Raw genomic sequence first — 17,472 nt, 5'->3', positions numbered from 1 at the left:
CACTTAGGACAACCCAAAAAATAAGAGCAATAGGAAAGGAATAGTGCCACCAGATTTAAAAGCATACTATAAAGTTTCTACAACTGAAATCATGTTATATGGTAAATAATAGTGAGACCAGTGGAATATAATAGAAAATACAACAGCCAAGAACATAGTAAAATTTATTACACAATAAAGGTAGTCATTTCAAATCACAGAGACAAATATGAACATTTTTTCAAAGCATGTTGGAACAACAGAACAGTCATTTAGATAATGATAAAAATGTATTCACACTTTTCCCTATACACTGAAAAAAATACAAATGAATTAGAATTCTGAGTGTAAATATAAATGTAGCCACACGTCACAGGTTCCTTAGGGTGTTGCTTCACCAGCCAGTAACAACATCTGTGGCCAGTGGTGCCTTTGCCCAAGTTTTGCATGGGCCTGCTCAGCTGGTTCTGCCCACTGGGCCTGGTAGACTGTGCTGGGCTTTTGCTACCAGCCTGGAACCCATGCCTGCCAAGGGCAAGCCAAGCTCAGAGTGGTGAGGGGTGTGTGAACAAGCAAATGTGGGGTCTGGCCACTGCGCACAGCCAGGCACACTGGCTGTGGTAGGGTGGGCAGCTCTAGGTACTGGCACAGGCACTGGCTCCCTGTGGGGCTGTAGCTGGACCAAGCATATTGCAAGTGGCTTCTGCCTCAGGCACTGGGGAACACGGTCGCATTTGGAAGCTTGGAGATGTTCAGGAACTTCAGAGTCCCAAAGGAGGTTTCACAGCCCTGACTCAAGGAGCTCCTAGGTTTGAAGTCCCCAAAGGGCTGCAGCTCTTCTCTACTTCTTTCCTCCCCTCCCACAATGTGCGAAGTGGTGTTGGAGGGTGGAGCACGTTACAGCCCTGTCTGTGTTACAGCCCTCTTAGTCCTGCCATTTGACTGGTCCCAAGTTCTTGTCTCATATCCAGGAAACATGAGGTATGCAGACAACTGGAAGGTTAGCAAGGTGAAGCAGTGCTTTATTGAGTGACAGTACAGCTCTCAGGAGACTCAAAGTGGGTATCTTCTTTCCACAGGTAGGTGGACCCAGCATCTGTGCAACCCTCAGCTGAGAGGAGACCCACAGTGGGTAGCTTCTCTCTGCAGGCAGGTCATCCAACACCTGCTCAGCTCTCAGCTGACAGGACACCCACAGTGGGTAGCTCTTCTCTACAAGCAGGTCATCCAATCAAGTGTGTATTTCTCAGCGGAGAGGAGATCCCACGTGGGTAGCTCCTATGTGCAGGCAAGTTGCCCCAACAGCTGTGCAACTCTTACTGGAGAGGAGACCTAGAATGGGTAGCTCCTCTCTACAGTCAGGCTGTCTTGTCATCTGTTTAATTTCATAGGGGAAGACGAGTGTGGCGATTGGTCTATGGGAGGCCATGGGCGGGCCCAGAAAAGGCACCATAAGTTCTTACTCTGGTCTGTGGAAGTGGGATCCCAGCCCCCAGGCTTCAGGCCCTCCCTGGCTTGAATGTGGGGTTTCACCAGGGACGTGCCTCTTTCTGCCCAGGAGCCTATCTGCCTCCTGCTGCCATTCATGGAGCCCAGGATGTTTGTGCCAAGGCGTGCCTTCAGGACCACACCAAACCACCCTCAGCCCCCACTTGACCTCCCTTCAACGTTCGTCAGTGCCCAAGTTATTGAGTGGGTCCGAGGTGGCAGGGGGCTGGTGTGTCAGTGCTGTCTTGAGTGTGTGCACACCCAGCCAGGTCGTGGCAGAGCCTGAGCATGGCCACAGCTTTGCTTCAAAATCAGAATGAACACTGGGAGTGGAGAGAGGCCAGGCAGCAGGAGCAGGCACTTCTGAGCCTGCAGGGTCACGGGAACTTCCTGGGCCCCCAAGATCACAGGGATGCCTGGATCTGCAGCAGCAGTTGCACCCAGGAGAGTAGAGCTCATGCCCAACCCACATGGAAGTGGGTAGGGCTCCCACCTGTTCCCCGCTCCTGCCAGCTCCTCGTGGAGTTAGCAGCCCCAGTCGTGCATACCCCACTGCAGCTACCACCTTTGCAGCAGCTGTTCCAGATGGCCGCTGCTGCCATCACACACACTAGAAAAAAAATGTGGGTTAATTTGTAATCTGGGTCTAAAAAACAATGTTTTGTAATAATGATCCGAAATTGCAACACAATAAAAGAAAACATTGAAAAATTTAACTCTAAAATAAAAATGAATTAATTTAGCAAATCTTCATAGCAAAAATGAAAGCAATGGTAACTGTAAACAATGTCAATAAAAAAAAACATATTTGTAACACATAATCAAGGAAAATCACATTATGAAAAAAATACACTAAGACCAAAAATTGAAAGAAAATGGGGCAAGAATCATTAATAGGTAAATCACAGATATAAAATCATCTGAAGCATATAAATTATTAAACATTACTGAAAATAAGGTATAAGTTAAGAAATGTAATTTCTCACCTTCAAGTTTGTTAAATATCCAAAATCTTGGTAACACAAGCTATTGTGGAGGCTACAGGGAAACTGTCATTCCTGCACATTGCTAATGGGAAACCAAAATGGTACAACACCTATAGAAGGAAAGTTACCGATCTTAACCCCAAACTACATATACATTCAACTTTTGACCAAACAGTATCACTTTAGGAATTCAGCTCCAAGATATACCACCAATGGCAAGAAAATACATATTTGTGCCTTCATGCATTGGGATATTATGTTACAACAAATTATTGAATACCATGTAAAAGCCCAAACATAGAAAACTGCTTGAATAAACTATGCAAAGCTAACTTACCTACAGCTCTCAGGAGAGCTGAAGTGGTAGCTGCTATCCACAAGTAGGTCATCCTGGCATCTGTGGAGCCCTCAGCTGAGAGGAGACCTGCAGTGGGTAGCTCCTCTCTGCAGGCAGGTTGTCCTGTTGAGTGTGAAGCCCTCCGCGGAGAGGAGGCCCAGAGTGAGTAGTTCCTGGGTTAAACTATGTATGTTGGTGCAAAAGTAATTGCTGTTTTGCCGTTAAAAGTAATTGCAAAAACTGCAATAACTTTTGCACCAACCTAATATATATACACAATGAATTACTATGCAGGAAGTAATAAAGGTGATCTCTATGGCCTAATATGGATTATCAGGAAAAATTTTAAAAGGAAAACTCAAGTTATTCTTATAATATATAACTTACATAACTTATATAGTTTCTAAAAATAAACATAAGGATAACCAGAATCCAGTGAAATTGGTTAACCACAGGCAAGAAGTGGGAATAATATGGGAAAAGATTGAGTGGCAATTCTCTATGTATGCCATTTTATGTAATTTTGAAAATTAGAAGCATATTGAATTAATGCATAATCAAAAACAAAATTAAATCACAAACATTTTGGAAACTCTAAAACTAAATTAAAATATAAAATATGTATTGATTGTTATATCAAATGCATAGAATGATGGCACAAGGAGAAGATGAACACAAACAAATTTTAGACACACACTTTCAGGTTAAACACGGAAAGAAATGGAATGAAATCTACTTCATTCAGTAGGTTTGCTTATGGTAGTGGTATGGGTGAAACTATTTTTCTATTATCTTTGGTGTCCCATAGAAGAAGATATATTCCTTTGTGGGAGGGAGGCAAGATTATGGTCGTGAAAAAAAGTAGATACAAATATGTAAGCAGAGAAGATAAAGAAGACCATGTGATCTTGAATGTTGGATTAAAATTAGAAATTGTCAGCTCATACTGGCTAAATCTGCTTCAATAAAAAATGAAAAATATCAGTAACAGATTATAATGCAATTGAAAGAATAATTTATGAATCCACACATTAAGAAATATAAATAAAAACAATGAGAAGGGGAAAGGAGACAGAGACAGAGACAGAAATAGAAAGGAAGGAAGAGCAGATGGAAAGAGGGCAGAGAAAGAAAGAGAAACTGAGAGGAGGAAAAGCTTTTGTTTACTCTGTAAAACTAATAAATGTACATGAAATGATAACTAAAATATCACTATTTTGCTACGGTCATGGTAATAATAACTGATTAAGGCAAGATTCATCAATGGATGAAAACACAACCGGGTGAAACTTGTTTGTTACCAAGATATTTATGCAGTTCCCATTTATCTCTGAATAGATTATTGATTTAAAAGGGGTAACTTTGTATTATATAAATATGGAAGGCATCAGCTTAATCAAGCGATCCAAGTTACCACCACCAATGATGAGACAGCTTAACATCATGTGCTTCTTGATGTGATTCACTGAAAAACAAAATAGCATCATTCATGTAATATTTCTTCTAACACATATTTTGAAACTGCAAATGAGAATACAATCAGACTAGCATTGCGGGACATTTTACAAAACAATTGATCTATATTCTTAAAAATTATCAATGTTTGAAAAACAAAAACTGAGGTGCTATCTCAGATTCAAGTAGCCTAAAGACATGTAAATACAATGTTTAATTCTGAATTAGATTCTGAATGGAATAAATTAAATTCTACAAATCATATTATTCAGGAAGATGGAGAAACTAGATAAGAAACGTGTATTAGAAAATAATGCCATAACAATGTTAACTGCTCTTATTTGAAAATGATACTGTATGTATATTAAAGAAAATCTTTGCTCCAGGATATACATAGTGAAATATTTAGGCATTGAATTAGTTTACTATGACTGCTGTAAGAAATTATTAAAGTAGTCCCCTATTCTCCACGAGGTATATGTTCCAAGACTGCCAGTGGATGCCCAAAACTGCAGATAGTATCAAATATTATATATACAGTATTTTTTCTTATACATACATGCCTATAATAAAGTTTAATTTATAAATTTGGCACAGTAAAAGATTAACAACTATAATAATAAAATTAAACAATTATAATATGCCAGCCTCACTACCCTTGCATTTGAGGGTCATTAGTAAGTAAAATAAGGGTTACTTGAAAAAAAGCAATGCAATATTGCCACAGTCAATCTGATAACTGAGTTGGCTATTAAATGACTGAAAGGTGGGTAGCTTATACCCTACAGATACACTAGACAAATGGATGATTCCAGTGCAACATATCACCGGTGGGATGACCAGATTTCATCACAATACTCTGTATGACATTCAATTTAAAACTTACGAGTTTTTTATTTCTGTCATTTCTCATCTAATTTTTTCAAGCCACAGTTGACTGCAGGAGGTAACTGAAACCACAGAAAATGAAACCACAGGCAAGGAGGACTGCTATACACATATGGTGGCAGCTTAAAACCATAGAAATTTATTCTCAGTTTTGGAGGCCGGACGCCTGAAATCAAGATGTCAACAGGACCATGATCCTCTTGGAGTCCCTATGGAAGAATTTTTCCTTGCCTCTTCCAGCTTCTGGTGTATCCTGGTGTCCTTTGGTTTGTTGCAGCATAATTACAATCTCTACTTCCATCACACATGGTTTCCTTCTGTGTTTTTGTATTTTCTCCTTTTCTGTTTCTTATAAGCACATCCTTCATTTACTTTAAGGGCCCACCCTGATCAAAGATAAATTCACGTAAAGCTCCTTACCTTAATTGTATCAGCAAATAACTAATTCCAAATAAAGTCATAATTCTGAGGTTCTAAGTAAACATATATTTAGGAGATCCACTACTCAATCCACTATAGAGGGTCATACATAGAACACACTCTTAAAAGTTTCAGAAATAAATAATAATCATCACACACACACACACAGAGCACCAAAGCAAATGTGGCAAAATGTAAATCATTGATGGATTTATGTGAAGGTTGTAAGAACATCTGTGTAATAAACTTGCATTTGTTTTCTATTTTGAGTTTTTGTAATACAATACTAATTAAATAATATGGCATGTTAGAAAATATAAGAAAAATATGACAAAATTGAATATACATTTTAAATTTATAATAACACATGGAAACTCTAGAATTAGAGAAAAATACAACTGAAGTTAATTCAATAGATGTGTAAAATGGCATGTTAAACACAGTTCAAGTGAGGACCAGCAAATTGATAGGTGAGTAAAATATAAGCAGTGACAAAGAGGAAAAAACAGGTGGAACATTTAGAAAAGAGTATAGGAGAAACAGGGAATGTCTTCTTGACATATATTTAATTGGCAACCTACAAAGATATGTGAGAAATAATAGTGTGGAAGCAATATTTCAGTAAATGATACTCAAAAATATTTCTCAAAGAAGGAAAAACAGAAAGCATAATTCAAGAGTATTATGAACCCAAAATAGATTACAAGGAAAATCAGATCTTGGAAGATCACAGCAAAACCTCTAAAACAAAAAAAATCAAGGATAAAAAACACAATCAGAAAGATAGTAATAATACGGCCAGGCGTGGTGGCTCATGCATGTAATCTTAGCACTTTGGGAGACCTAGGTGGGTAGATTGCTTGAAGTCAAGAGGTCGAGACCAGCCTGGCCAGCATGGTGAAACCTTGTTTCTACTTAAAATACAAATTAGCTGGGTGTCATGGCACATGTCTGTAATCCCGGCTATTCAGGAGGATGAGGCAGGAGAATCGTTTAAATCTGGGAGGCAGAGGTTGCAGTGAGCTGAGATTGTGCCACTGCACTCCAGCCTGGGGGAGAGAGAGAGACTCTGTCTTTAAAAAAAAAAAAAAAAAAAAAAAAAAAAAAAAAAAAAAAAAAGAAAAGAAAAATAGTCATAATACAACCAGCAACTGTTCATTATACAGAAATGAGAATAATGCCAAAATAATGCAAGGAGTATTTTTTCAACAAATGTTGACAGATGATCTGTCTGGCTTTATTTTTAAAACTGAACCCAAGCCTTCGCACCATACACAGATGTTAAATTGAGAGAGATCATGGCCAGAAATGTATAAACTAGAAATATGACCATTGTACAAGAAAGAAAAAGACAACACCATTATGATTTTGGGGTAGGCAATGATTTCTTAAACAGAACACAAAGTCAGTAATTGTTAAAGCAAAACTTGAAATTATCTATAAAAGTTAAAACATCTTGCTCTTCAGAAGGCATTATTATATAAACAAAAAGGCAGTCCATAGACTTGGAGATAATATTTATGATACATAAATCTTACCAAGAAGTTGCATCCAGTATATATAAAGAATTACTACAACTCAGTAATAAAATAAACACAACCTTAATTAAAAAATATGCAGCATATCTTATTAGAAATCTAGCAGAATAGATAATAATGCCCAATTAAAACATAAAAACATTCTCAGCCTCACTAGTCATCTGGGAATTGCAAATTAAACCACAAAACAGTCCTTCACCCTAGGACGGCAAAAGCTAAAATGAATGGCAATCCCAAGTATGAGTGAAATGCAATGTAGCTTGAAGTCACATACATTTCTGGTGTGAGTGTAAAATGTATAAACCACTTTGGAAAACAGATCTAGTAATTTTTCATATAAGTTAAACATATACGTAACCTATTGCCCAGAAATCCCACTCAGTTGTTTCTCCAAGAGAAATAAAAACATATGCCTAAAGAAAGACTTAGACAAAAATTGCACACTTTTCTATTATAATAGCTAAAATCTGAAACTAATACAAACACCCATTAAGAAGATAATGTATGAACTGTATGTATTTATATGCTTGAAGACCACTCCTTAATGAAAAGTAAAACTATTCAAACATTCAAAATGGATGAGTAACAAAAATATTTTATGTTAAGAAAGCCAGACACAAAGGACGAGTTATTGCATGTTTCCATGCATATAAATGACTAAAATAGACAAAAATTAGCTGCAGATACACATCAAAATGCTGGTTACCAGGACTTTTTCCCCCCACTCTCCCACTTACCTCAGCACTGCTCTACTGCTTTGCATTAGCTCTGAGCTCCAGGCCACTGCTGAGCTAGCGCCACCATTGTCTCCCTTCAGCCACCATTGTGATTATCCAGACCGCATCAGTCATGATTAGATTTAGGAGAACGGGGAGATCACTGAAGGGCCATGCCTGGAGGTGGAGGGGAAGGTGGAGGACAGAGGGAAACATTGATGGCTCCCTCATTGGTAGAAACACCTCTACTGAAGTCCCCCAGGGCGAAGAAACCCAAAGCACAGTTGTAACTGGTGTTGATGTCACGCACTATCACTTACAGGAAACAAGCTTCACAAAAGAAGCATGTAAGAAGTACATAAAATATTACATGAAATCAATCAAAGACAAACTTGAACAGAGATCAGAAAGAGTAAAACCTTTCATGATAAGGGTTGCTAAACAAATCAAGCACATCCTTGCTAATTTCAAAAACTACTAGTTTTTTATTGGTGAAAACAAGAACCTCGACAGCATAGTTGCTCTACTGGACTACCATGAGGACACTGTGACCCTAGAGATGCTTTTCTTTAAGGATGGTTTAGAAATGAAAAAATATTAGCAAATTTGGCTATTATTTTACATTTATCAACTGTCATCAAAACTAGCTGCTTTTTGTCATCCACTCAACACCGGGACTTAAGACAAATGGAACTGATGTCATCTTGAGCTCTTCCTTTACTTTGTGACTTATTTGGAGTGGAGGCATTTTTAGGAAAAACATGTCATGTAGGATGTCTAAAAATAAAATTTAATCTCATTTCAGAGAATACCTTTTAGTTTAATATATATATTTAAGCTAAATACATCCTGTAGTGTTCCTGGAGAAGCTAGAGCCTGGTTGTAAGGCACTACTAAAAAAAGAAAGACTATCATCAGATAACTTCTTCAGTGGAAATTACTTCCAGGACTGAAATATGGGAAAAAAAAAAAAAAAATCTAAAGTTTTGAGTTGCAGTAAGGAAAGATCATGCTTATAGCAGTGCCAACATTTGAAATGAAGTCTTATACATTTCATCACCTACAATGGAAGTAGTTAACTTTGGAAGAATTAACTACTTCCACTGTAGATGATGGAATGAAAAGAGACCGAATTAAAAGAATAAAAAGAGACGAATTCAGTTGAAAAAACAGAGTAGAGGTTACTCTGAAAGATTGGGGTGATTGCTACAAAGGGGCATGAGATCATTTTCTTGAGTCCTAGAAATGTTTCACATCTTGATTTAGTAGTGGTTGCATGGGTGTATTTGTTAAAACCCATCACATTGTCCATTTAATTTTTCACATCTTATTAAATGTACTGTCAATTTTGAAAACCAAGTTGTATTGTTTTTGTTTTTTTAAAGACACAGAATCTCACTCTGTCACCAAGTCTAGAGTACAGTGGTATGATCATGGCTCACTACAGTCTGGCACTCCTGGACTCAAGCACTCCTCCTGCCTGAGCCTCCTGAGCAGCTGGGACTACAGTAGTGATCCACCATGCCCAGCTAATTTCTTTTTCTAAACTTTTTGTAGAGATGGGGTCTCACTCTGTAGCCCAGGCTGGCCTCAAACTCTTTGGCTCAAGCAATCCTCCTGCCTCAGCCTCTCAAAGTGCTGGGATTACAAGTGTAAGCCACCACACACAGCCAGTTTCTAAAATTATGTCAACCTAATAACTTTCTAAGCAAAAAACCAGAATATTCATTATCGGTAGGCCATCATTAAAGGAAATAATAATTATATCCTGGGGAATATAAAATATTTGCAGGTTATGATTAAAATATGTGACAAAAATAGAACAAAATACACAGGGTATTAGCCTTTTCTAAACTTTTTAGTGGCCCAGGAAGCTGAAAAATTCGAATTTATATTAAGTTTACTAAACTAAGAATGCATGTTGTCATTTCTAGAGTATGCTGCTAAAAAAAAATAAACCCACAAGTTGCTTAAATTTATTCTTAGATATTTTATTTTCATGTTATTATAAATGGAATAATTTTCTTAACTACAGTTTTGGGTGTTCATTGCAAATGTAAAGAAATGTGATGAATTTTTGTATATTGGTCTTGTATCCTTCAACCTTGCTGAACTATTTTATTAATTCTAAACAGTGGTAGTTCTACCTTTTCCTTTCTAATATGGATGCTTTCAATTTCATTTCCTGCCTAGTTGCCCCGGCTGGCACCTCCAGTACAATGATAAATCCAAGTAGTTAGAGCCATAATCTTCATCTTATTCCTGATATTACAGGGAGAGCATCCAGACTTTCACTATTAAGTATAATGATGATGGTAGCAATGGGTGCTTTTATAGATGTTCCTTATCAGACAGAGAAAGCTCCTTCTCTTTCATGTGTTTAAAGGTGTGTGTGTGGTTTTCTAAATCATTAAGCAGTGTTGAATTTTTCAAAAACCCTTTCTGCATCATCTATGGAAATAATAAATTTTCCTTCTTTATTATATTGATAAAGAATATTACATTATTTGTGGATGTTAAACTAAGCTTGCAATTACAGGATAAATACCACTTGACTATGGTGTTTAATCCTTTTTATATATTATTGGTTTCAGCTTGTTAGTATTTTGTTGAGGATTTTGCATCTATATTTAAAGGGGATATTGGTCTATAGATTTATTGTGATTTCATTATCTGGATTGATACAAAGGCAATGCTGGCTTTACAGAATGAACTTGGAAATGTTCCTTTATCTTTGTTTAAGTGTTTGTGGATACTTGGTATTTCTTTTATAAATGTTTTTCTGAATGTATATGGCCTCAATATTCATGTGTTGAAACCTGCCCCCTAAAGTGATGGTATTAAGAGGCAAGAGCTATGGAAAAGTGATTAAATCATGAAGTCTCCACCCTTATGAATGGATTGTGGCCCTTATAAAGGACTTCTGGGAGTGGCTTCACTCTCTTCTCCCCTTTCAGCATGTAAGGACACAGTGTTCATCCCCAATGGAAGATGCAGCAATAAGATGCCATCTTGGAAGCCAAGACCAGGCTCTCTCCAGACAACAAATCTGTTGGCACCTTGATCTTAGACTTCCTAGCCTCTAGAACTGTGAGAAATAGATGTATGTTCTTTATAAATAACCCAGTTTGTGTTACTATCTTATAGTAGCACAAAGACAGATATGGGTACCAAGAAGTGGAGGCACTGCTGTCACAAATACCTAAAGATGTGAAAGCAGCCTTGGAAGTGGGTAATGGGTAAGGGCAGAAACAGTTGCAAAATTAACGCTGGAAAAAGCTTATATTGCCATAAATGGAGAACTGAGGACAATTCTGGTGAAAGCTCATAAGAAGAGGAGAGCTACACAAAATGCCTCAGTCTTAGAAATTATCAAACTGGTTATGAACAAAATGTTGGCAAAAACATGGATAATAAAGGCCATTCTGATGAGGCCTTAGATGAAAATAAGGAATATCTTATTGAAAACTGTGGGAAAGGCCATCTTGTTACAAAGTGGAAAAAAAAAAAAAAAAAAAAAAACTTGGCTGAATTGTATTGCTATCCTATCACTTTTGTGTAAGGTAGAATTTAAGAATGATGAACTAGGATATTTGACAGAAGAAATATCTAAGCAAAGTGTTGAGGGTGCTGCATGACTTTCCTAACTGATTATAGTAAAATGCAAGAAGGAAAAAAAGATACACTTATAATCAAAAGAGAAGCACAATATAAAAATTTGGAAAATTATCAGCCTGGCCATATAATTAAAATGTGTGTTCAGGAGAGCCCACCAAGACTATGGCTAAGCAACAACTATTTAATGAGTAGATTAGTTTGATAAGATTAGTATTAGATTAATAGCAGATACTATTCATCAAGACAATGAAAGAATAACCCTGAAAACATTTCAGAGACATTTGGGACTGCCCCACCTATCACGGGCCCAGAATGGCAGGGTCTTGGGAACAGAATGATTTCATGTCTCTGTTCCTCTTATTCCAGTACAGCGCTCCTCGGCCATTCCAGCTGTGGCTCAAGCAAGCCAGGTGTGGCTCATGCTGCCCCTGGAGAAGGCACTCATGGTTAACCATAACACTGGTACAGTGCCATCTCCATGGGGGCACACAGTGCATCAGCCATGGTGACATTACTGCCTCCACCTACATTTCAAAGCATGCCTTAAGAACCTTGGAATATAGGCCACTGGGGCTGCATCGCTGCAGAGAGCCTCCACTAGGGCAATGTCTAGAGGAGCCATGAGAACAGAGTCACCTCAAAGGTCTCAAATCAGTCAAGTCACCAGTGTGCAGTTTCATCCTGGGAGAGCCACAAGCATACACCTCCAAGCATAACAACTACTGCATGGGTTACACTCAGCAAAACCCAGGACTTCTCAGAGCCTTGGAAGCTCAGCTTCTACCCCTAGCATATCCAAATATGAGGACATAAGTCATAGATGATTTTTCTCAAGCTTATGATTTAGAGAGATTACGATGGCAAATCGGAGGCAGGACTAGCTGGCAGCACCTGCTTGGATGGACAGAGCAGCATGTGGAGATTCAGATTGTGGACTTTTGTTTCAAGAACTACCCCAAGAACATACCAGGAAAGCTGAGAGAATCCACAGACCATTTGAAGGAACTGGATCACCTCTGCAAGCTCCCTGAGATTCCAGAAATCTCTGAGTCTGTTTGCTTTCTCAACTGGGAGGCTTATGGTCTGGGGCAAGTTCTCAGCCCTGGTCACTGGATGCCTGGAAATAGACTTGGTGCTGTTGATAGGGGATAGTGGGAGTGAGACAGGCCTTTGGGATTGTGAGCTGTGTGGGAGCAGGGTGAAGCCTGTGACTTCAAGCTTTCTCCCACTTCCATGGCAACCTGTATGACTCAGAAGAATCAGCCATAATCCTCCTGGGAATATGTCTCCTTCGGACTGGGATCCACACTCCCATACCCACAGCAGCGGCAGCGAATCTGGCCCAAGGAGAAGCTGAGGTCAGACACACCCATCCCTACCCACACCCAGTGGTCTTTTTCTACTTGCCCTGGTAGCTGAAGACGAAGGACCTAATTTCTTGGGAGCTCTATGGCCCTGCCCACCACCTGAGAAACCTGAACACTTAATCAGGTGTCCATAGGGCAAATTTGTATGCTCCCTACAGAACTGCAGCTGATGTGTTCTTGAAAGTGCCATCTGCTGGCTAGAGGCCGACCAACACAAACCAGCACACTAAATAAAAACATAGCCATGTTCATGGTTAGGAAGAATCAATATCGTGAAAATGGCCATACTGCCCAAAGTAATTTACAGATTCAATGCTATCCCCATCAAGCTACCAATGACCTTCTTCGCAGAACTGGAAAAAACCACCTTAAACTTCATATGGAACCAAAAGAGAGCCCGCATAGCCAAGTCAATTCTAAGCAAAAAGAACAAAGCGGGAGGAATCACACTACCAGACTTCAAACTATACTACAAGGCTACAGTAATCAAAACAGCATGGTACTGGTACCAAAACAGAGATATAGACCAATGGAACAGAACAGAGGTCTCGGAGGCAACACAACCTTTCTACAACCATCTGATCTTTGACAAACCAGTCAAAAACAAGCAATGGGGAAAGGATTCCCTGTTCAATAAATGGTGTTGGGAAAGCTGGCTAGCCATGTGCAGAAAGCAGAAACTGGACCCCTTCCTGACACCTTACACTAAAATTAACTCCAGATGGATTAAAGACTTAAACATAAGACCTAACACCATAAAAACCCTAGAAGAAAATCTAGGCAAAACCATTCAGGACGTAGGTGTAGGCAAGCACTTCATGACCAAAACACCAAAAGCATTGACAACAGAAGCCAAAATAGACAAATGGGACCTCATCAAACTCCACAGCTTCTGCACAGCAAAAGAAACAATCATTAGAGTGAATCGGCAGCCAACAGATTGGGAAAAAATTTTTGCAGTTTACCCATCTGACAAAGGGCTGATATCCAGAATTTACAAAGAACTAAAACAGATTTACAAGAAAAAAACTAACAAGCCCATTCAAAAGTGGGCAAAGGATATGAACAGACACTTTACAAAAGAAGACATACGTGAGGCCAACAAACATATGAAAAAATGCTCATCATCACTGGTCATCAGAGAAATGCAAATCAAAACATTGAGATACCATCTCACGCCAGTTAGAATGGCGATCATTAAAAAATCTGGAGACAACAGATGCTGGAGAGGATGTGGAGAAATAGGAACACTTTTACACTGTTGGTGGGAGTGTAAATTAGCTCAACCATTGTGGAAGACAGTGTGGCGATTCCTCAAGGACATAGAAATAGAAATACCATTTGACCTAGCAATCCCATTACTGGGTATATATCCAAAGGATTACAAATCGTTCTACTATAAGGACCCGTGCACACGAATGTTCATTGCAGCGCTATTTACAATAGCAAAGACCTGGAACCAACCCAAATGCCCATCGACGATAGACTGGATAGGGAAAATGTGGCACATATACACCATGGAATATTATGCAGCCATCAAAAACGATGAGTTTGGGTCCTTTGTAGGGACATGGATGAACCTGGAAACCATCATTCTCAGCAAACTGACAGAAGAGCAGAAGATCAAATACCGCATGTTCTCACTCATAGGTGGGTGTTGAACAATGAGAACACATGGACACAGGGAGGGGAGCACTACACACTGGGGTCAGTTGGGGGGAAATAGGGGAGGGACGGTGGGGGGTGGGAAGCTGGGGAGAGATAGCAAGGGGAGAAATGCCAGATGTAGGTGATGGGGAGGAAGGCAGCAAATCACACTGTCACGTGTGTTCCTATGCAACAATTTTGCATGTTCTTCACATGTACCCCAAAACCTAAAATGCAATAAAATAAATAAATGGGGAAAAAAAAATAAAAACATAGCCAAGCACCCTCACAGAGTCCACTTCACTCCCTTGCTACTTCCACTGGAGCAGGTGCTGGTATCTACATCTGCAAGATCTGAAGATGGATTACATCACAGGACTCTTTGCAGACACTCCCCAGTACTGGCCTGGAGCCCGTTAGCTCCACTGGATGGCTAGACCCAGAAGACCAAAAACAATTACTACAGTACAGCTCCAAGAAAGCCCCATTTATAGGGGAAAAAGGAGAACACACATCAAGGGAGCACCCCATGGAACAAAAGAATGTGAACAGCAGCTCTTGAATTCCAGATCTTCCTTCTAACATAGTCTACTCAAAAGAAACCAGAAAAACAATTCTAGTAATATGACAAAACAAGGTTTTTTTTTTACCACCCCCAAAAGATCATACCAGCTCATCAGCAATGGATTCAAACCAAGATGAAATCTCTGAATTGCCAGAAAAAGAATTCAAGGGGTCAATTATTAAGCTAATCAAGAAGGCACCAGAGAAGTGTGAAGTTAACATGATACAGGATATGAGGAAAACTCTTTGGTGAAATAGTGAGCATAAATAAAAAATAACCACGACTTCTGGAAATCAAGGATACACTTAGAGAAATGCAAAATGCACTGGAAACTCAGAAATAAAATAGAACAAACAGAACAAAGAACTTCATAGCTCAAAGACAAGACTTTCAAATTAACCAAATCCATCAAGACAAAGAATAAAGAATTTTCAAAAATTAAAAAAGCCTCCAAGAAATTTGGGACTATGTTAAATGTTCAAACTTAAGAGTAATTGGTATTCCTGAGGAAGAAGAGAAATCTAAAAGTTTGGAAAACATATTTGAGAGAAGAATTGAGGGAAACTTCCCTGGCCTTGTTTGAGATTTAGACATCAAAACACAAGAAGCTCAAAGAACCCCTGAGAAATTCATCACAAAAAGATCATCACCTGGGCACACAGTCATCAAATTATTCAAAGTCAAGAGGAAGGAAAGAATCTTAAGACCTGTGAAGCAAATGCATCAGGTAACCTATGAAAGAAAACCTATCAGATTAACAGATTCCTCAGCAGAAACCCTAGAAACTAGAAGAGATTGAGGTCCTATTTTTCACATACTGAAACAAAACAATTATCCGCCAAGAATTTTCTATCTGGCAAAACTAAGCTTCATAAATGAAAGAAAGATAAAGTATTTCCAGACACCCACTCCCCCCAAAAAATGCTGAGAGAATTCACCACTCTTAAGCCAGCACTATAAGAACTATTAAAAGGAACTCTAAATCTTGAAACAAATCCTCAAAATACACCAAAATAGAACCTCCTTAAGGCATAAATAATACAAATAAATTTGATAACCCAACATAAAAATAGATTAAAATTATTAAAGGGAAGTACAAAATAAGATGGCAGAAATAAAGCCAAATTAGTCAGTATTCAGATAAATGATAATTGGTTCATCTCATCTATTAAAAGTCAAAGATCTTCAAATTGGTTTTCTAAAAAGTTCAAGAATGGCTTCTTGTGAGTGTGGCACTAACTAAAATGACACAAAAATGTCAAAAATAAATGAATTTTTAAAAATACCAGGTAAAAGATAAAAATAAAAGCAGGTGCAGACAAAATAGTTTTTATAATAGAAAGCATTAAGAGAAACAAAATTTGATATCATATATTGACAAAGAAAATTAAAATAAAATATGTAAAAGTCATGAACATTTATTTACATTATCAAAATATTTTTATGAAAGAAAGCAAATATTGATTGATTCTCATAGTGAATTTGAAAAAGTATGCAATATAATAAGGTACTTGAGTTGTTTCTAAGATCTTTCTTAGAAACCAATAAATTAATCAAATAAATTTATAGAGAGTTTGAGTAACCAAATGAATGAATGCATTTAAAATAAAACATATTCTTGATTTGAAGGTAGGGTAAAAACGTATTTGGAACACTTGAAGAAATTCACATATGATGTCTTGATAAATTAGAAATAATCACATTGTACCAACCATATCCACTCACAATTCAATAAATTTAGCAATCATTTTTAAAAAGGTGGTCTGTAAATTCCATACAACTTAAAAACTAAAAGAAGGTACTTCTAAAATATTCTTTCATCAAAGATAAATTGAAGAAGAAGACTTTTAAAAAAAATGCATTTAGAAGTAAACAACAAAAACTCTTCCTGTCTATGTAGTCAATGTAATATTAAGAAGGTAATGTATTAGAATATAAATATTAAAAATAATGAATTAAGTATTGGAATATAAAACTAGAAAGAGAACAGAGAAATGAACATGGAAACAGCTGAAAAATTAATAAATATAGAAGCTGAAGACAAGAAGATAAAAAAGTATTATCTATAGAACAGAAAATTTACTAATGACATACCTGTTAGAATGGCTGCAATAAAATGCACTGGCAACACCAAATGCTGATAACAACGTGGTACAACAGGAAGTAGCATTTATTACTGGCGGGAATGCAAAACTGTAAAGTCATTTTGCAAAACAGCTTGAAAGTTTCTTTAAAAAGTAAATATATTGGCCGGGCACGGTGGTACACGCCTGTAATCCCAGCACTCTGGGAGGCTGAGGCAGGTGGATCACAAGGTCAAGAGATCGAGACCATCCTGGCCAACATGGTGAAACCCTGTCTCTATTAAATATACAAAAATTAGCTGGGCATGGTTGTGTGTACCTGTAGTCCCAGCTACTCAGGAGGCTGAGGCAGGAGAATTGCTTGAACCTGGGAGGCGGAGGTTG

The 17,472-nt window shown here is 38.1% G+C and overlaps 1 pseudogene; it reads left to right on the top strand.

The window, feature by feature from the left end:
• Positions 1-7,940: 7,940 nt before the first annotated feature.
• On the top strand, positions 7,941-8,408 carry LOC108281848 (annotated as a pseudogene).
• Positions 8,409-17,472: the final 9,064 nt, after the last annotated feature.

This window comes from Cebus imitator, unplaced genomic scaffold (assembly GCF_001604975.1).
Source record: "Cebus imitator isolate Cc_AM_T3 unplaced genomic scaffold, Cebus_imitator-1.0 Scaffold232, whole genome shotgun sequence".
NCBI lineage: Eukaryota > Metazoa > Chordata > Mammalia > Primates > Cebidae > Cebus > Cebus imitator.
Note: the sequence above shows the minus strand (reverse complement) of the source record. Positions and strands in the feature narration are given on the sequence as shown.